Here is a 20,324-nt window from a genome sequence, read left to right on the forward strand (position 1 = left end):
AGTTTACATCCTCAGGATGTAAGACATTATTTGGATTCTTATTTGAACCACATCACACAGAAATGTAATGTATGAATGAGTGAGGGACAGTTTTTGGGTTGGTGCACTAATTGTAAGTGTATCTTGTGTTGTTTGTATTGATTTAATTTAAAAAAAAGAAGCGTAACGGGTGATCCTTCGAGCCGGATTTGAACCAGCGACCTAAGGATTTCAGCATGAGCAACTACAGTCCTCCGCTCTACCAACTGAGCTATCGAAGGTTGGGGTCAAACAATACTAATTCTGATTTTTGAGTCACATTATTATCAAGCAATTAATCATTCAAAGTTTACTTCTATAGCCCTAAATCCCAAGTGTCTCAAAGGGCTGCACAAGCCACAATGACATCCTCGGCTCAGATCCCACATCAGGGCAAGAACAAGCTCAACCCAATGGGATGACAATGAGAAACCTTGTAGAGCAGTGGTCCCCAACCACCGGGCCGCGGCCACAGAATAAATGTTTATTTATTTATTTTTTAATCACAGTCAGTTTTTTACTGCATGCCACTGGTAAGCGCACGGGTGAGAAGAGGTTTTAAAATGATTAGCTCCTGCTTACTTTTACCGCATGCCTTGATTAAGCGCAGGAGTGAGAAGAGGTTTTAAATTAATTAGCGCCCCGGCGCCTATTCAAGGAACTACGGTATATTATCACACAACTCTTATGCTTAAAGGCTGTTGCTATGGTTATTATCAAGTGTGCTGACATTATTTTTTCTTTGTCTGTGCAAAGCTGGCAATCCACAAGATTGCAAGCAAGTCTCTTATCAGTGTTTGTTTCCAGAACCGGCCTGCTGACTGCCAAGACCGAACATCGAGTACCGTGACGTAGACAGAACAGAGACAAGGTGATATCACGACTGTCAGCACATTTGCATTTATGTATAATTATATATTGTGTCTAGCTGGAGCTGTGAAGATGACCCCCTTCCCTCAGCGACAGCCTCAGTGATGTAACCAGGGACCTCCCAAATAAATAGAGGCAGCACGTGGGCTGGACTTTTAGAACGTAGTTTGGATCTGTAACTAGAGTACAGCCCAAAACACATCTCTCCTCAATTGAGCAAAATGTAACTCTGTCTGTGCATGATTTCTTCCTTCTCGTCTGTTTAATAGACGCATCAGTGTTTGAACCTGACACCACTATAATCTTTTTACTCTTTTCTACTCTTTTAGCACTCGACTTACCTTCATGACCTTCTCTCCCCTCTAGTCCTATCCATGTCCATACCTTCCTCATACATCAGCTCACTGTCCCCTTCCATCTCCTTTTAAGCAGCTACCAGAAATCCATAGCTGGATAATGGAGAGGTTTTGTGAAAAAATAATAATACAAAATAATTGCCTGAAACCAAAAATAAAAATGAACTAAATCTCCTCTGTTCTGTACATCATTGTCCAAGTGACATTATATTGTCATCTTCCTCTTTATGCCATTTCCTCAAGGTGACAGAAAAACATGATACAACCTGCCTATCATGTGATTCTACCATGTTGGCAAAATACAAACACACAATATATTGACATATATAACACATAAAACATGGAATTAGAAGTGAACAGTACCCATCCCTACCAGCAAGTGTTGTTGTACTGGAAACTAATTTACAAACACAACTTCATCACACACAATACTCCACTATGGAATTGTTCTTATATTAAAATGAGAAACAAATCCATCTTTGAACAGCAATGGTTTGAAAAAGGCATTTGGTCACTGATGCACTTATTGACTGATAAAAATATTTTAATATTTCAAGATTTAATTAAGTACGACCTGCAAATAAGAAATATTACAACATTTAAATAGGCTTTTATTTAAAATATTCTAGTTACTGCATCTTTTTTAATTGTTTTCTATTTCTTCTTATTATTATTTTCTCTGAAACAAAAAAATACTTAAACGTTTCCATTCTTTCTGAGATAAAAGAGTTAATCTAAATTTAAAAAAAGGATGGAATTGACCACTTAAAATTATATTATGGATGTTATTTTGCAATTGAAGACAGCACTTGTTGGTTCTGTGACTGTGAAACACAATAAACAGTTTATTTTAAGAATGTATGCAAAGTAAATCTCTGTGGGATGATGTACAATATTGGCTTTTGTCTGACACTCCAAACTTTGACTGATATTGATGTTGTTTTGGGGATGTTGAAAAAAGAAAAAAATACATAAAAAATGTTCAGAACACAATACTGGATTTATTTGATGTATCCACAAATGTAAGTTTGTAAAAACAAAATCCTTTCACAAAAACAAAAAAAAAATCTGCTATTTTCTCTCACTTGTATACTGCATAAAGGTCTGGGGACATACATATAAAACAATCACAACACAATCACTATAATACAGAGTAATAACGGTAATGAATAAAATAGATTATAGAGACCCAACAAATGAATCATAAAGTTGTTAGAAAGTCAAAGTTAAAGTCTGGACAGTTTATTTCAAATCCTGCAGTTTCATTTGCTGCTGCTGTTCTCACCAGCACACTTGTGTTTCTTACACTGGTACTTAGAAGACAATCTTTCACCACACACACTGCAACTCAACACTTTCTCTCCTGGGTGTCTTCTCATGTGTGCTACAAGCTTTGATCGGTCACAAAAGCTTCTGTTGCAGATTGAACAAGAATGTGATTTTTCACCAGTGTGTGTTCTCATGTGTACTTTCAAACTGTTACTTTGTACAAAACCTTTACTGCAGATTGAACAGGAAAAAGGTTTTTCCCCAGTGTGCGTTCTCATGTGTACTTTCAAATATTGATTTTGTGTAAAACCTTTACCACAGGTTGAACAGGGAAAAGGTTTTTCTCCAGTGTGCGTTCTCATGTGCACTTTCAAATATTGACTTTGTATAAAACCTTTACCACAGATTGAACAAGAAAACGTTTTTTCGCCAGTGTGTGTTCTCATGTGTACTTTCACATTATGACTTCGAACAAAACGTTTACCAAAGGTTGAACAGATAAAAGCTTTTTCACCAGTGTGTGTTCTCATGTGCACTTTCACATTGTGACTTCGAACAAAACGTTTACCACAGACTGAACAGATAAAAGGTTTTTCTCCAGTGTGTGTTCTCATGTGTCTTTTCAGATGACTATGGTTTTTAAATGTTTTGTGAGAGTGAGAAGATGTGAAGTGAGTGTTGTCAGTGTGACATGTCTTATCATCTTTAGAGTCTTCATCATCAGTGTCAGGAGAGTGTGACGTTGTGTCCTCACTATCTGATAGTGGAGCTAAGAGCTTGTCTGCTTGTGATCCTCCACAGTGGTCTCCATCAGCTTCTGTTGTCATGTGTTGTGTTGAGCTGCTGCTTGGAGGCTCCCCCCCTCCCCTCTCCTCACTTTCACCTTTCACCTCATCATCTTCACTCTTCACAGGGACACCAGTCACTGGGAACTCCTCCAGTCCTTCAAGATGATCTCCCTCTTGAGTGATGCTGTGTTCCTCCTCTTCCTCTTTAATGTGGGGCGTCAGTGAGTCTTCCTCTTCCTTTTTACAGGGAAGGGTCTGTGTCAAAGAGGAAAAGGAGACGCCAGAGGGTCCGTGGCGCCTGGTCTTCCTCTTTGAAGGATCCTCCTTCACCATCCTGAAGCTACTCTCCTTTTTTTCAGGCAGACGTTGTTCTCCACAGACGTCTGCAGGACACACAATGACAAACATGCTTGAGAAATGTCCAGATTTGCTCAGTCACATGAGGCATTCAGTAAGTTTACATGTACTTAAAATAAAAAGTGATTATATTAATTGGCCTGAAAACAAACACATTGCTCTTTACAACATTATTCACAGGAATAGGAGACCACTTTTTACGAGGGATGGGCAATATGGCCTAAAATCTAAATTGTGATAAATTCCCTTTAACCTGAATGCAGCTGGGATAGGCTCCAGCGCCCCATGTGATGGTAATGTCACTTACTGATGTATAAGCTTGGAGAAAAGATGAGGTTGTTTACAGTGTAAATCTGTATTCTGTATTGTTGTCTCAGCTATGATGGAAAGTTTGATCTCCGGGAATTTTAAACAAGGAATCACCATGTGTTTGTGTGGCTAAAGGCTAAAGCTTCCCAACTCCATCTTTCTACTTTGACTTCTGAAATATTAATTGAACAAATTGCAAAAGATTCATCAACACAGATCTCCAAAATACTGTGTAATTATGCCGTTAAAGCAGACGACTTTTAGCTGTGTGTGTGTGCAGCGCTCATACTTCCTAAAAACCTGTGACGTCTTGCGTAGACGTCATCGTAACACAACGTTTTTAAGACAAAACTCCCGGGAAATTTATAATTGCAATTTAGTAAACTAAAGCGGCCGTATTAGCATGTGTTGCAATGTTAATATTTCATCATTGATATATAAACTATCAGACTGCGTGGTCGCTAGTAGTGGCTTTCAGTAGGTCTTTAGGAACCAGTACTAAAAAAAAAAAAAAATGGTACTTGGTATACAGCTCTTATCTACACCACTAAACCTTTGAAATATGCTGACATATGTGCTGCTAAAGGTAAATAAACAGTAGCCATATTGAATGATTGCCTTCATTTGACCACGTGAGGTAAGGAGGACGGCCTCTAGGTCACATGGTTACACCCCAGCAATTACACTGTTGATGATTGATGAGCATTCATATTTAAATGGTGGTGTTAAAAAGCAAATATATCTCCATCTTTAGTGATAAATGTGTCCCCCGGATGAACATGTGTCACAAACATTGTATTAGATGATATGTGGATGTTGTGCTTACTTGGACTGTGATGAAGCTGTGAGGACTCAGGTGGTTTGTCTTCATGCTCTTCAGTCTTCACAGAGACAACAGTCAGTGGAAACTTGCTGACATCAGCCTCCTCCTGCCCTACAGGACACTCTCCCTCCTGACTGATCCACACTTCCTCCTCTTCCTCTTTAATGTGGGGGGGCTGTGGATCCTCCTGCTGCTGAAGGGGACGTTCTTCTTGACGAGCGTTCATCTGTTGGACGTCCGCAAGACAACACAAACAAACTTCAGCTCAGATGTGTCAAATGTTGTTTAGTCTATCAAATATAATATTTTCCAAGTGGACTGACACCACTTTGTGGTGATGTTCTTCTACACATGGAATAATCATCAGTTATTGATTATTATGAATTGTGTCATTGATCCTATTTTCTGCATTTACATTAATTATTGATTAAAAAGTAACAACTTATAGAAAACCTCCTGCTGGGATTTTAATACCGTCATGACTGCATGAAGTCAGTCTGCACGTATAAAAGTGTCATTGTGCTGCAGCATCAAGTGACGCCAACTGGCTCCTCCCACTACCAACCTACCAGCCAACCTTGACGTGCACCTCCAAAATAGTCCCACCTCACGTCAACGGTGACCAGGACTACAGAGCTGTGGTCGGTTGGCTTTACTTTTACGCGCAATATCCTCTCCTTGTTCTCCATTACCTACCTGCTTGGCACTCAGCATCAAGGGTTGTGATTGGGGGTTAAATCACCATAAATGATTCCCGGGCGCAGCACTGCTGCTGCCCACTGCTCCCCTCACCTCTCAGGGGGTGATCAAGGGGATGGGTCAAATGCAGAGGACACATTTCACCACACCTAGTGTGTGTGTGACAATCATTGCTACTTTAACTTTCTTCGGCGAAAGCAACATTTTTAACCCAACAGAAAACAGCGAAGCACTTGGAACAAGTGCCAGCGAGTATATATATATACATATATACATATATGTATATATGTATATATATATATATATATATATATATATATATATATATATATATTATATATATATATATATATATATATATATATATATGTATATATATACACACAAATTCATAAATGTAAACAATTATTTAAAATATTTGGGTACCTCATGTTTTGACTACATACAAAATATTGATGCAAATGTTTTTAAATTTTATTTTAATATTCTATTCTTTTCTCCTACCCCCCCCCCCCCCCCCCCCCCACCCCATCTTTTTTGTAAGGGGCGCTGGAAGCCGGCAGACCCGTCAGCGATCCTGTTCTGTCTCCCTATAATGTTTGTCTGATCTTGAATGGGATTGTGCTGAAAATTGTAATTTTCCTGAAGGAACTTTCCTGACGGAATAAATAAAGTACTATCTAATCTAATCTAAATTCATTTTGTGTGCAGTATATTAAAGCTATTTTTAATATTTAACATTTATTTAATTAAATATTTATTTTAGTCCGACTGAATAAGCATTAATCACTTACAATTGTGCAAATAGTGTATTCGTAATAACAAACACCAGTTGATTTAATTTCCATGATATGTCCACCCAATGCAGCTGAGATAGGCTCCAACACCCCCTGTCCCCCCTCGCAACCCCAAATAGGGACAAGCGGTAGAAAAATGGATGGATGTGTTGCGATCTGCTGCTCAGATCTTCACGTGTTTGTTTTTTCATTCTGTCTGACCCGTTTATTTCCTGTTTTTGTCCATCACTATGGTTACACATCAGTCCACCTGTTAGTTTCGCCCCGCACACCTGCTAATAATTATCACCCTCCTATTTAAGCTCACCTTTTCTGTTCACTCATTCTCGGATCCTAATTTGCCCACGCGCAACAGTGACGACTCTCGACCTTCATCTTTGTATGTATATTCTCGCTAGCTTTTACGCTAAGCCATTTGTTTATTTAATAAATCCATTTATAACTTACCTTGTTGTGTTCATCGCTTCGACGCATCCCCGGAAGAACCAATCCGGCATTACAATGCCACACAAGCGTCACAGTAGGATCCGAGCATCAAAATGTTTTTCCGCGTCGAAACCACGGGAGGAACCCTTCGACTTGGGTTTGTGGTTGGAGCTCGTGGCTTGGGAGCAGGAAAGACTTGACTGTGGGCCTGAAGTCCCCTCCGAAGCCGTTCGCGCTGCCCCGCACGGCAGTAATGTTCCAGCACCACTTATTCCTCCCCATGGACACAGCAAGTTTCACCCCGTCCAGGATTCACCCGTCATTACCGGTAATCCTGCTTGTTTTTTTTCAAATCATTCCTTAAGCTGCCATGACACTTTTTCTGACACAAGCGATGACGTCAATTGGGGAACGCCCACCGGTGACGCAACACCGGCCTCTGTTGATGACATTTTTTCAGAAGATTTTTATATTGTGGACAGTAATTCTCATTCCCAACCTTTTTTGAATATCAATAACATTCATGACAAGATACAGAATTATCAGGATATTTTTTCTTATTATTCTAGTCAACCTCAGTCACCTAGTTTTTCTCCTACACCTCCTTTAAAACCTCATTCTCCGGCCAAGTCCAAGGTGTTTCCTCCCTTTTCTAAAGGAAATTCTGGACAAATTAAAGGGGAGGAGTCGGCCCGCCTCCAAGCCTCCCACCACCCTCCCTTAAGGTCAGTCCCTGACCATAGGGAACGGGTCTGGGATCCCCGTCTGGAGGAAGGGGCTATGACCTATAGCTGTGCTACGGAGGTAGCACAGATACTACCCTCTAAACCACAGCCACCATGTAGACCTCCTCCACCTGTTTTTCCCCCGGCCAAATCTCAACGGCCTTGTAGACCTCCTCCACCTGTTTTTCCCCCGGCCAAGTCTCAACGGCCTTGTAGACCTCCTCCACCTGTTTTTCCCCCGGCCAAGTCTCAACGGCCTTGTAGACCTCCTCCACCTGTTTTTCCCCCGGCCAAGTCTCAACGGCCTTGTAGACCTCCTCCACCTGTGTTCCGTCCGAACCCTAGTCCTTACCCAAGTTCTTGTCCGAGCCCCAGTGTGACTGTAAGTCCTGGTCGTTGCCCAAGCCCTTCTCAAAGCACTAGTGTGATTGTAAGTCCTGGTCCTCTCTCAAGTCCTTGCCCGAGTCCTAGTGTTTGTCTTATCACTCATCATAGTCCTAGTCCTGCTCACAGCCAGTCCCCTAGTTCTCCTCGGCAGACCCCTGTGCCTGCTCCTCGGCTGAAGCCGACACCTGCTCCTCGGCTGAAGCCGACACCTGCTCCTCGGCTGAAGCCGACACCTGCTCCTCGGCTGAAGCCGACACCTGCTCCCAGTCTGGTTCTCACACCAGCACATGACACTAACCTGGTTTTCACGCCAGAATTCGACTCTCGCCTGGTTCACACACCAGCAGCTTTTTCGGGCCTGGTTCTCACACCAGTTTTGAACTCTAGTCTGGTTCTCACACCAGTTTTGAACTCTAGCCTGGTTCTCAAACCAGCACTAGACTCCCACCTGGTTCTCACACCAGCCTCCGACCCAGAACTGGTTCTCATACCAGTTACAGACTTTAGCCTGGATCTCACTCCAGCAACAGCTCCAAAGCTGGAGCCCACTCCAGTACCAGCTCCAGAGCTGGAGCCTACTCCAGCACCAGTGTCGACGACGGGGCTGGAGCCCACACCAACGTCGACAACAGGGCTGGAGCCTACAACTGTGTCGACAGGGCGGGAGCCTACTCCAGTACCAGCTCCACGCCGCCAAGCGCCGGTACCAGCTCCACGCCGCCAAGCGCCGGTACCAGCTCCACGCCGCCAAGCGCCGGTACCAGCTCCACGCCGCCAAGCACTGCCGACGACTAATACGCCTGCCTCTACGACGTCGCCGTTTGCTTCTACGCTGACGACTCCTGCGGCTCCCAGGCCGCCTCCGACGACTCCTGCGGCTCCCAGGCCGCCTCCGACGACTCCTGCGGCTCCCAGGCCGCCTCCGACGACTCCTGCGGCTCCCAGGCCGCCTCCGACGACTCCTGCGGCTCCCAGGCCGCCTCCGACGCCTTCTTCGGCTGCAGCACCCGCATCATCCTCGCCAGCTGCACTCGGGCCTGCTTTGGCTGCAGTCCCCGCACCCTCGTCTGCTGCTTCCAAGCCTGCTGGGATTTCGGTGCTGAGGCGTCGTCCACCACGTCGACCACGGGAGTGGCCTCTGCGAGGTCATCCTCCTCGCCAGACACTCCCTCCTCCATGTCGGCCACGGATGTGGCCGTGCCCGGGTCGTCCGCCTCGCCGGGCACCTCATCCTGCGAGGCGGCCACTAATGTGGCCTTTTCGAGGTCGCCCGCCAAAACTTTTTCGGCAGCAGCGTTCCACCCGCCGCCGCCACATGATGTGTCCTCGGTGGATTCGGGGACATGCGATCTGGCGACCCTCCACCGTGGCCTCCCTCCGCCCTCCCTTCGTTTGTGAACTTTCTGGTTTTGGGGAGGGGGTTCAAGTTTTTGTTTGTTTTTTAAGACATCTGGTATCTGTCTTTTGTTGGGGGGGAATACTGTTGCGATCTGCTGCTCAGATCTTCACGTGTTTGTTTTTTCATTCTGTCTGACCCGTTTATTTCCTGTTTTTGTCCATCACTATGGTTACACATCAGTCCACCTGTTAGTTTCGCCCCGCACACCTGCTAATAATTATCACCCTCCTATTTAAGCTCACCTTTTCTGTTCACTCATTCTCGGATCCTAATTTGCCCACGCGCAACAGTGACGACTCTCGACCTTCATCTTTGTATGTATATTCTCGCTAGCTTTTACGCTAAGCCATTTGTTTATTTAATAAATCCATTTATAACTTACCTTGTTGTGTTCATCGCTTCGACGCATCCCCGGAAGAACCAATCCGGCATTACAATGCCACACAAGCGTCACAGGATGGATGTTATCAAGATAATAGAAGTGCGTGCAAACATCATTTGTATTTATTGCTAATAAAGTTGTCACCAACATAAAGCAGACCACTGCAATAATACATTATATTACACTGTCATTACAATAACAATAATATTTTTTGTTCATCCTGTAAAGCATCTTTGAGTGCACTGAAAAGCGCTATACCAAATAAAATGTATTATTATTATTATTATACCATGTGACTTATTCCAGACTTAAATTTCGAGACGTTCGTTTCTTTCTAGTAACAAATATTTAATGATGTTAAGCGTGACTGTAATATACAACAAAAATACTGTTAAAAGTATTAAATAAGTCAATATAATTCTTACATAGAACATATAAAATACACTCCTCAAAAAAAAAACGCTCGCATTTGCTACAAAGGCCTGCTAGCGGGCTAACGCTAGCACGTTAGCTTCGAACAACATATGAGGTAAATAAGATAAATAATATGAAAATATATCATGTATATTACCTCATAAGCCGCGTGTACAAGAGAGGAGTGGAATATATTCTTCCTATTGTTACAACAGCAACTCTTTTTTGTCTTCTGTGGCCGGGCGAAGGAAGTGTGCACCACTCACTATTGTCCCAGTGAAACACGTGTTTGAAGGAAGTGTGCACCACTCACTATTGTCCCAGTGAAACACGTGTTTGAAGGAAGTGTGCACCACTCACTATTGTCCCAGTGAAACACGTGTTTGAAGGAAGTGTGCACCACTCACTATTGTCCCAGTGAAACACGTGTTTGAAGGAAGTGTGCACCACTCACTATTGTCCCAGTGAAACACGTGTTTGAAGGAAGTGTGCACCACTCACTATTGTCCCAGTGAAACACGTGTTTGAAGGAAGTGTGCACCACTCACTATTGTCCCAGTGAAACACGTGTTTGAAGGAAGTGTGCACCACTCACTATTGTCCCAGTGAAACACGTGTTTGAAGGAAGTGTGCGCCACTCACTATTGTCCCAGTGAAACACGTGTTTGAAGGAAGTGTGCGCCACTCACTATTGTCCCAGTGAAACACGTGTTTGAAGGAAGTGTGCACCACTCACTATTGTCCCAGTGAAACACATGTTTGAAGGAAGTGTGCAACACTCACTATTGTCCCAGTGAAACACGTGTTTGAAGGAAGTGTGCACCACTCACTATTGTCCCAGTGAAACACGTGTTTGAAGGAAGTGTGTACCACTTACTAGTGTCCCAGTGAAACACGTGTTTGAAGGAAGTGTGCACCACTCACTATTGTCCCAGTGAAACACGTGTTTGAAGGAAGTGTGCAACACTCACTATTGTCCCAGTGAAACACGTGTTTGAAGGAAGTGTGTACCACTCACTAGTGTCCCAGTGAAACACGTGTTTGAAGGAAGTGTGTACCACTCACTATTGTCCCAGTGAAACACGTGTTTGAAGGAAGTGTGCACCACTCACTATTGTCCCAGTGAAACACGTGTTTGAAGGAAGTGTGTACCACTCACTAGTGTCCCAGTGAAACACGTGTTTGAAGGAAGTGTGCACCACTCACTATTGTCCCAGTGCAACACGTGTTTGAAGGAAGTGTGCAACACTCACTATTGTCCCAGTGAAACACGTGTTTGAAGGAAGTGTGTACCACTCACTATTGTCCCAGTGAAACACGTGTTTGAAGGAAGTGTGCACCACTCACTAGTGTCCCAGTGAAACACGTGTTTGAAGGAAGTGTGCACCACTCACTATTGTCCCAGTGAAACACGTGTTTGAAGGAAGTGTGCACCACTCACTAGTGTCCCAGTGAAACACGTGTTTGAAGGAAGTGTGCACCACTCACTATTGTCCCAGTGAAACACGTGTTTGAAGGAAGTGTGCACCACTCACTATTGTCCCAGTGAAACACGTGTTTGAAGGAAGTGTGCGCCACTCACTATTGTCCCAGTGAAACACGTGTTTGAAGGAAGTGTGCGCCACTCACTATTGTCCCAGTGAAACACGTGTTTGAAGGAAGTGTGCACCACTCACTAGTGTCCCAGTGAAACACGTGTTTGAAGAAAGTGTGCACCACTCACTATTGTCCCAGTGAAACACGTGTTTGAAGGAAGTGTGCAACACTCACTATTGTCCCAGTGAAACACGTGTTTGAAGGAAGTGTGTACCACTCACTAGTGTCCCAGTGAAACACGTGTTTGAAGGAAGTGTGCACCACTCACTATTGTCCCAGTGAAACACGTGTTTGAAGGAAGTGTGTACCACTCACTAGTGTCCCAGTGAAACACGTGTTTGAAGGAAGTGTGCACCACTCACTATTGTCCCAGTGAAACACGTGTTTGAAGGAAGTGTGCACCACTCACTATTGTCCCAGTGAAACACGTGTTTGAAGGAAGTGTGCACCACTCACTATTGTCCCAGTGAAACACGTATTTGGCCAACATTTGTTCCGCGGTTGAGAACACCTCAATGACGTCACACAGGAGGTAGAACAAAACAAGATAGCGTCTGGCGGAGAATACGTTGTTTTGGTTATTATGGTTACAGGTTTTAATTACAACGTACATGTGCACATGTGTGTCGTTTAACAGAGTAAACGTCCTTATTAATTGTTTGTATGCGGATACATTAGTCTGAGTGCACTTTGACGTGCTAGCCTAGCCTGCTGGTTAGCTTAGCTTGTTAGCTGCTAACAAAGAGAGGCGGAAGTGATCGACACATCAAAGCAGAGATCCAATGTAAGTGTAAAGTGTTTTTATTGTGTGAACATGTCTACATTACAAATGATGTGAGTGTTGCTGAATCAGCGACTAACTGCTGCCGTTGAAGAAATATTTGTGATTTTAGAAAAAAAAAAAAAAAAACGATAACATAATAAGAGGAGGAACTTTGTCCAACAAAAGAGGAGAAGGAGCGACAACATCAACTACTGGACAGTGTTTTCAAGAAACATCAAGTTGTGTTACACATCCAATCATCTATCTTCTTCTGCTTATCTGAGGTCGGGTCGCGGGGCCAGCAGCCTAAGTAGGGAAGCCCAGCCTTTCCTTTCCCCAGCCACGTCATACAGCTCTTTCTAGGGGATCCCGAGGCGTTCCCAGGCCAGCCAGTTTCTAACATAATAGTGAGAGTCCAGTCCATAGTGGGGCCAGCTGGAGACCATCCCGAGCGCAGACAGGTCAGCAACGCAGAGATGTCCCCAACCGTTGCACAGGCGAGCGGTCCACCCCAGGTCCCGACTCTGGACATATATATATATATATATATATATATATATATATATATATATATATATATATATACATATATATATATATATATATATATATATATATATATACATATATATATATATATATATATATATATATATATATATATAATTAAAAACAAAATAAGATAAGGCTCTGAATTGGTTTCTTAACAAAACCTTTCTACTTATAAAATGCAACATTTTAACGTATAAAGTGCAACATAAAACTGCTTCAAGTTGTAGCTCGGATTAAATAAAATGACAAAACTTTCCTTCTACATACAAAAAGTGCAACATTAAACAGTTTCAAGTCAACTCAGCCTCAGATTAACTTTTCTTCCCCCTCCCCACCCTATAACCCTGATGACTTTCACTCAATTTTCATGTTTTCTGCCAGAAAAATTAGTTTAACCACCTTGTCTGCAGAAAGAGCAGACCTGCTTGCAGTTACACTGTCCCCAGCTGTGAAAAATACCCTTTCGCTGGGCACGGAGGTAGCAGGTATGGTGAGGTAGTGTCTGGCTAACTTGGCAGTAAGAGGATATATGGGCTCATTGTATTTCCACCATAGAAGTGGGTCAAAATCTAGTTTTTAATGCAATATGGTCTTAAATCTGCTGCTGTAAAAACACCAACAGCATTTGTTATTGCTTTAGCCCTGCCTGAGTTGCCGAGTAGAAGCTGCTTGAATGCAGTGGGAGCTGTGTTTGTTCGTCTTTCTCTTCGTTGAAGCGATGTTATCCATTGTTGTATCGCACTGCAAAGCCGAAGTGTTCCCAAACGGGAGATCTTAACGATGCAGGAGGGTCTTCCAGCTCTGGCTTTTACTCTTTGTAGTAGCCCGGTCATTGCTAGCATGCTGTGTGTTGTGCCTCAGTGTGCATTGTTGACACAACGTGTGGTGCACTACTTAATATGTCCGTGTGGAAACTTGTTCGATACACCACCGAACCGAACCCAAACCCCCGTACCGAAACGGTTCAATACAAATACACGTACCGTTACACCCTTAATACACACACATCTGAAGATTATAAAAAAATAAATATATTTGGTGGGCCAAACAAAATGACTCGGCAAACCAATGTTTGGTATGAGTGATATGACCTCAAATCTATATCCTAATAACAATATATGTCACGATACATCATTTGGTATATGATTGATGACAGAAGAATTTCAAAACTGTTTACAAAAGCTCTTAATTTGGCAGCTGACATATGCAGTAACATATTGTGTCATTTCTAATTGTATTATTTTGTCGAAACAATTATTATTAATGTACTTGTTTATTTACTGTTAATATCTGGTTACTTTATTTGAGAACATAGTACTGGGAATGATGTAATAATAGGGACGGCGTGGCGCAGTGGGAGAGTGGCCGTGCGCAACTCGAGGGTCCCTGGTTCAATCCCCACCTAGTACTAACCTCGTCACGTCCATTGTGTCCTGAGCAAGACACTTCACCCTTGCTCCTGATGGGTGCTGGTTAGCACCTTGCATGGCAGCTCCCTCCATCAGTGTGTGAATGGGTAAATGTGGAAGTAGTGTCAAAGAGTACCTTGAAAGTAGAAAAGCGCGATACAAGTACAACCCATTTATAGAGGTTGTCGTCTGAAAACACACATGTCGTCTGAAAACACACATGAGCAGACACACTGGAGAAAAACCTTTTATCCGTTCAATATGTGGTAATGGTTTTACACAAAGTTGGAGTTTGAAAGTGCACATGAGAATACACAGTGGTAAAAAACATTTTGTCTGTTTAACCTGTGTCAAAGGTTTTGTAGAAAGTCACAATTTGAAAGTACACATGAGAACACACACTGGTAAAAAACCTTTTTCCTGTTCAACCTGTGGTAAAGGTTTTACAGAAAGTCAAAATTTGAAAAGACACATGAGAACACACACTGGTGAAAAACCTTTTACCTGCTCAACCTGTGGTAAAGGTTTTACAGAAAGTCAAAATTTGAAAAGACACATGAGAACACACACTGGTGAAAAACCTTTTTCTTGCTCAGAATGTGGTAAAGATTTTGTACAAAGTCCCCTTTTAAAAGCACACATGAGAACACACACTGGTGAAAAACCTTTTGTCTGTTCAATCTGTGGTAAAGATTTTACAGAAAGTCGATGGTTAAAAGTGCACATGAGAACACACACTGGTGAAAAACCGTTTTCCTGTTCAGTCTGTGGTAAAGGTTTTACACAAAGTCATCATTTAAAACTGCACGACAGAACACACACTGGTGAAAAACCTTTTTCCTGTTCAATCTGTGATAAAGGTTTTACAGAAAACTGGTGTTTGAAAGTACACAAGAGAACACACACTGGTGAAAAATGACATTCCTGTTCAGTCTGCAACAGAAGCTTTTGTTGACAATCAACCCTTGTAGCACACATGAGAAGACACCCAGGAGAGAAAGTGTTGAGTTGCAGTGTGTGTGGTGAAAGATTGTCTTCTAAGTACCAGTGTAAGAAACACAAGTGTGCTGGTGAGAACAGCAGCAGCAAATGAAACTGCAGGATTTGAAATAAACTGTCCAGACTTTCATTTTGACTTTCTAACAACATCAGCACATATAACATGTGTGACATTGTTGTTTGTCTAACAATCTTTTTAAAATGCTTCCACATTTATAGATTAGATATTTTATATTAATCCTTTCTTCAGTCAAGCACATACATTAATATGCAACATTGTGTACTTTTATTAAAAAATGGACAGAACAATTTGAGTAAAAAGCTGAGTAAACAGTACAATACACATTTTACATGCAATAAACATTTTGTGTGTATGTATACACACACACACACACACACACACACATATATATATATATATATATATATATATATATCCTGTATATTCATCATACAATTTTAGACTTAATTATATGAAATGTTGTATTAGTAATTGTTAATAACCCCATAGATTATCACCTTTATATGATATACATATGTACTGGTTCACATCTGAAACATCTTCTGGACCACTTCAGGAAGCATATTATTATTTACTTTATACATCATTTAAACAGTTGTCTTTTATACAATTTTAAAATGTGTGACTTTATGAATCATTTGTTGGGTCTCTATAATCCATTTTTATTAATCATCTTTACTACTCTCTTTTGTAATATGATGATTGTGTTGTGATTGTTTTATATGTATGTCCCCAGACCTTTATGCAGTATAAAAGTGAGAGAAAATGGCATTTTTTTTTTTTTTGTGAAAGGATGGTTTTGTTTTTACAAACTTACATTTGTGTATTATATATATTGTGTTTTAAACATTTGTTTTAATGTTTTTTATTTTCTTTTTTAACATCCCCAAAACAACATCAATATCAGTCAAAGTTTGGAGTGTCAGACAAAAGCCAATATTGTACATCATCCCACAGAGATTTACTTTGCATACATTCTTAAAAAAAACAGTTTATTGTGTTTCCCTATCACAGATCGAACAAGTGTTGTCTTCAATTGCAAAACAACATCCAAAATATTACTTTAAGTGGTCAATTCCGTCGTTTTTTTCTTGAATTATTTATTTTGCCTTAGAAAGAATGGAAAATGTTAAGTTATGAGTTTTTTTCTTGTTCCAGGTCGTACTTAATGAAATCTTCAAATAATAAACTATTTTTATCAGTCAATAAGTGCATCAGTGACCAAATGCCTTTTTCAAACCATTGCTGTTCAAAGATGGATTTGTTTCTCATTTTAATATAAGAACAATTCCATAGTGGAGTATTGTGTGTGATGAAGTTGTGTTTGTAAATTAGTTTCCAGTACAACAACACTTGCTGGTAGGGATGGGTACTGTTCACTTTTCAACCGATTCGGAACAAATTCCACTACCTCCAAATCAATACCAGTCCTCAACAGTACGACTTTTTGGTACTTTTGTGTGTGTTAATAATTTTGATTGTTTGCGATAAATTTATATTGCAACGTTTAAAAATAAGATTATTATTGATAACTGCGGTCCTTTCGTTACCCTTTGTTTTTTGTTTTTTTGTTTTCATATCATCATTTACATGTAGCTTTATTTACATTTGCAAGTCCAGTACGCTAGATGGCTGTAGTGTAAATTCATAATGTGTTTTGTTGCGCCCAAAAAAGTGTTAATACTGTAAATATTGAATTTATTATGCACCAGCTGTCTGATTCTAACATTTATCTTAGTTATAGTTTTAATTAACTCATTTGGTGGGTGTTAACATCATGAGAAATTGCTAATGCTAATCAGTAGCATGTCAATAGCAAAGCCAATGTATATTAGCATCAAGCTACCATAACTTTTATAGCGTTTTTTTGAGTCCATTTCTTTGTTGGCATTGACAATTGCAACATTTATCTCAAGGTAGTTTGACTCAGACTGCTCTCAGTGCTGCTGGAGTGACCTCCAAATGCCAAACAGAGGTCAAATGAGTTCCAAGTTGGATATTCAACAGACATTCAACATCCAGCCAGGCTGACTGTTTGAAAACTCATGCCACGTCTGTCAGTCCCTGCTGACAAGTGCTTTACTTTAAGGGACCGTCAATAAAGTACTTGTCATTAGCTCACTAAGAACATTTCAATTGTCAGTAGCTTTAGTCATGTGACCTAGAACCTCAAACCTACTTTCATATTGTTTGTTCATCACTGCTGTAGTCAGCTCATGCCTTGAATTGTCCGGTTTTAAGGGATAAACAGTAGAAAATGGATGGATGGATGTTTAGTGACAGAGTGGAAACTGTCAAACCTCAAGCCCGCCAAGTGCTCGAACCCAAAGCAGTTTTGGGAGAAAAGTTTACAGGTCAGATGAGACTTTGCCTCACCTCCAATCAAGAGTGAAAAGGCTGATCTTTGTACACAAGCAGCTTTTCCAACAAGACAACAATATTAAACACACATAAAAACTGTTTTCAAAGGGTTTCAGGCAGGTTTCTGGAATGTCCGTTCCAGAGACTGGACCTTAACCCTGCTAAACATTTGAGAACATTGCTTTGAACTGGCTCTGTGTCAAGAAAGCAACACATGTCAATCAAATCTACCAGTATTTCCAAGAACGGGGTCAAATATGCAAGTAAAATGTTGCCAGAAGCATCTTGCTTCATTTTTATTTATTTTTACGTGTTGTGAAGAAACCCTGAAGTGCTCTGTTATAAGAACATCAGACTTTCATTCTGACTTCCAGGATTCAAGTCCATAACTTTTATGGACAGAATTTCGAGGCGCAGTCAAGGCGTTAAGGGGATCGGGTTTGGTGACTGCAGGATTAGGTTCCTGCTTTTTGCAGATGATGTGGTCCTGATGGCTTCATCTGGCCAGGATCTTCAGCTCTCACTGGATCGGTTCGCAGCCGAATGTGAAGCGACTGGGATGAGACTCAGCACCTCCAAGTGTGAGTCCATGGTTCTTGCCCGGAAAAGGGTGGAGTGCCATCTGCGGGTTGGGGAGGAGACCCTGCCCCAAGTGGAGGAGTTCAAGTACCTCGGAGTCTTGTTCCCGGGTGAGGGAAGAGTGGATGGTGAGATCGACAGGCGGATCGTAATGTGGACGCTGTATCGATGAAGAAGGAGCTGAGCCGAAAGGTAAACCTCTCAATTTACCGGTCGATCTACATTCCCATCCTCACCTATGGTGATGAGCTTTGGGTTATGACCGAAAGGACAAGATCACGGGTACAAGCGGCACAAAAGAGTTTCCTCCGCCTGGGTGGTGGGTCTCTCCCTTAGAGATAGGGTGAGAAGCTCTGTCATCCGGGGGGACCTCAAAGTAAAGCCGCTGCTCGTCCACATGGAGAGGAGCCAGATGAGGTGGTTCGGGCATCTGGTCAGGATTTAGGGCACGTCCAACCGGTAGGAGGCCACGGGGAAGACCCAGGACACGTTGGGAAGATTATGTCTCCCGGCTGGCCTGGGAACACCTTGGGTTTCCCCGGGAAGAGCTGGACAAAGTGACTGGGGAGAGGGAAGTCTGGGCTTCCCTGCTTAGGCTGCTGCCCCCGCGAGCTGACCTCGGATAAGCTGAAGAAGATGGATGGATGGATTAAGTAATGAAGTTAAACATTGTACTGATATGATCCATGAGTTTATAATGCAGTATTACCAAGTGATAAAGTAACAGCACAAAGCACACATCAGTCATATTAAATGATGCATCAAGGACAATACTGTAATGACATCAAATAGATATTTTTAATTTCGCCAGAGTACCTGGTTGGTTTCACATCTTGTTCAATACCTCTTTTTTCAAAAGTGATCCTGCCACCGTCACCGTGTGGGTTGCCGTGACACTGGACACAAGACGCATCATAGCAGGTTTGACTGTTTATTATTTCAATAAAGCAGTCTTCTTCTGGCCATCCGATCGCGTCACTTTTCAGCGCGCGGGCTCTTCCTGCTTGCCGCCGCCGCACGCCTTTCGGCATCCGGCGTTTGCGTCCGTTGCGGGGGTCGTCATCTCACTCTCTCGTCCTTGATCGTCGTGCTCGTTTTCTGTTTGCCGTGGTGTCCTCGCCTACTCCTCGCTCGTTCCTCCTTCCCCTCTTTTGTGCTGCAACAATAGATGAGCAGATTGAGCGCAGGTGTGTGGTGAACGCACCTGACTTGGCTGGCTGGGGGCGTCGCTCTGAGTGCGTCCCGCCTCCTCTCTCCGCCGCACGCCCCGCCTCCTGGCCGCCATTGCGGGTAGGACCGACATTTGTCCGACCCTGCTGTTGGCTCCTCTGCTCCGTCTCTCCACACATCCAAAAAAAACAGGAAGGGTATGGTGCCATGAGCCGGAGTCAAACCAGGGTTACTACAGCCACAACACAGAGTACTAACCACTATACCATCACGGCTGTAACAAACCATCCTGAATGATAATGTGTTTGCTTCCCTGTTCATGTTCATAGACAGAATAGTCACATCTAGTTTGAATGCTAGTGACCAAGCCCCAACATGTTTTACTCTAACAAGAGGAAGGCGTGCTCAGGTAAGATTTGTATTGTTTCACCTTTTTCCTCACCCACTTTATTCTGATTGAATGTCCCGAGTATACCAACAGATACAACTTCCCGTTATCTATTCACAATGATAACAAGACAAAATGTTCCAGTTAGTAGATATTTATTTTAAATGGAGAAAAACACTCTCAAAGAAACAGCACTGAATTTTGTTTCAGTTCAATTAACAAAAACCAATGAGCTAGCCAGGAGTTGAACCATGAATCTTCTAATCCGTAGTCAGACACGTTATCCATTGCACCACTAGCCCTATGTGAAGAAATGTTTTACTCTAACACAGGTTGTATATTGTAAACATCTTAGGCCAAAGGAACACACAGTTTACATGAGGCTTACTACCAAAACAGGGCTTTACTGACTGCTTATGTTGGACTTTAAAATCTAGTGACCTTCTATTTGTTGCAGCCTGGGCCT

General features: G+C 42.2%; 1 protein-coding gene and 1 non-coding gene across 2 annotated transcripts in view; one reads left to right on the forward strand and one right to left on the reverse strand.

Moving 5' to 3' along the window:
- The window catches only part of LOC133547110 (zinc finger protein OZF-like), a 116,176-nt gene that overhangs the window by 72,927 nt on the left and 22,925 nt on the right, over positions 1-20,324 (forward strand). The gene's annotated exons all lie outside the window — the stretch shown is intronic.
- Positions 174-260, reverse strand: trnay-gua (transfer RNA tyrosine (anticodon GUA)). Its single transcript is given in 2 exon segments — positions 174-209; positions 224-260. It is a non-coding gene; the product is annotated as a tRNA-Tyr (tRNA).

The sequence above is a fragment of the Nerophis ophidion genome, unplaced genomic scaffold, assembly GCF_033978795.1.
Source record: "Nerophis ophidion isolate RoL-2023_Sa unplaced genomic scaffold, RoL_Noph_v1.0 HiC_scaffold_62, whole genome shotgun sequence".
Classification (NCBI taxonomy): Eukaryota; Metazoa; Chordata; class Actinopteri; order Syngnathiformes; family Syngnathidae; genus Nerophis; species Nerophis ophidion.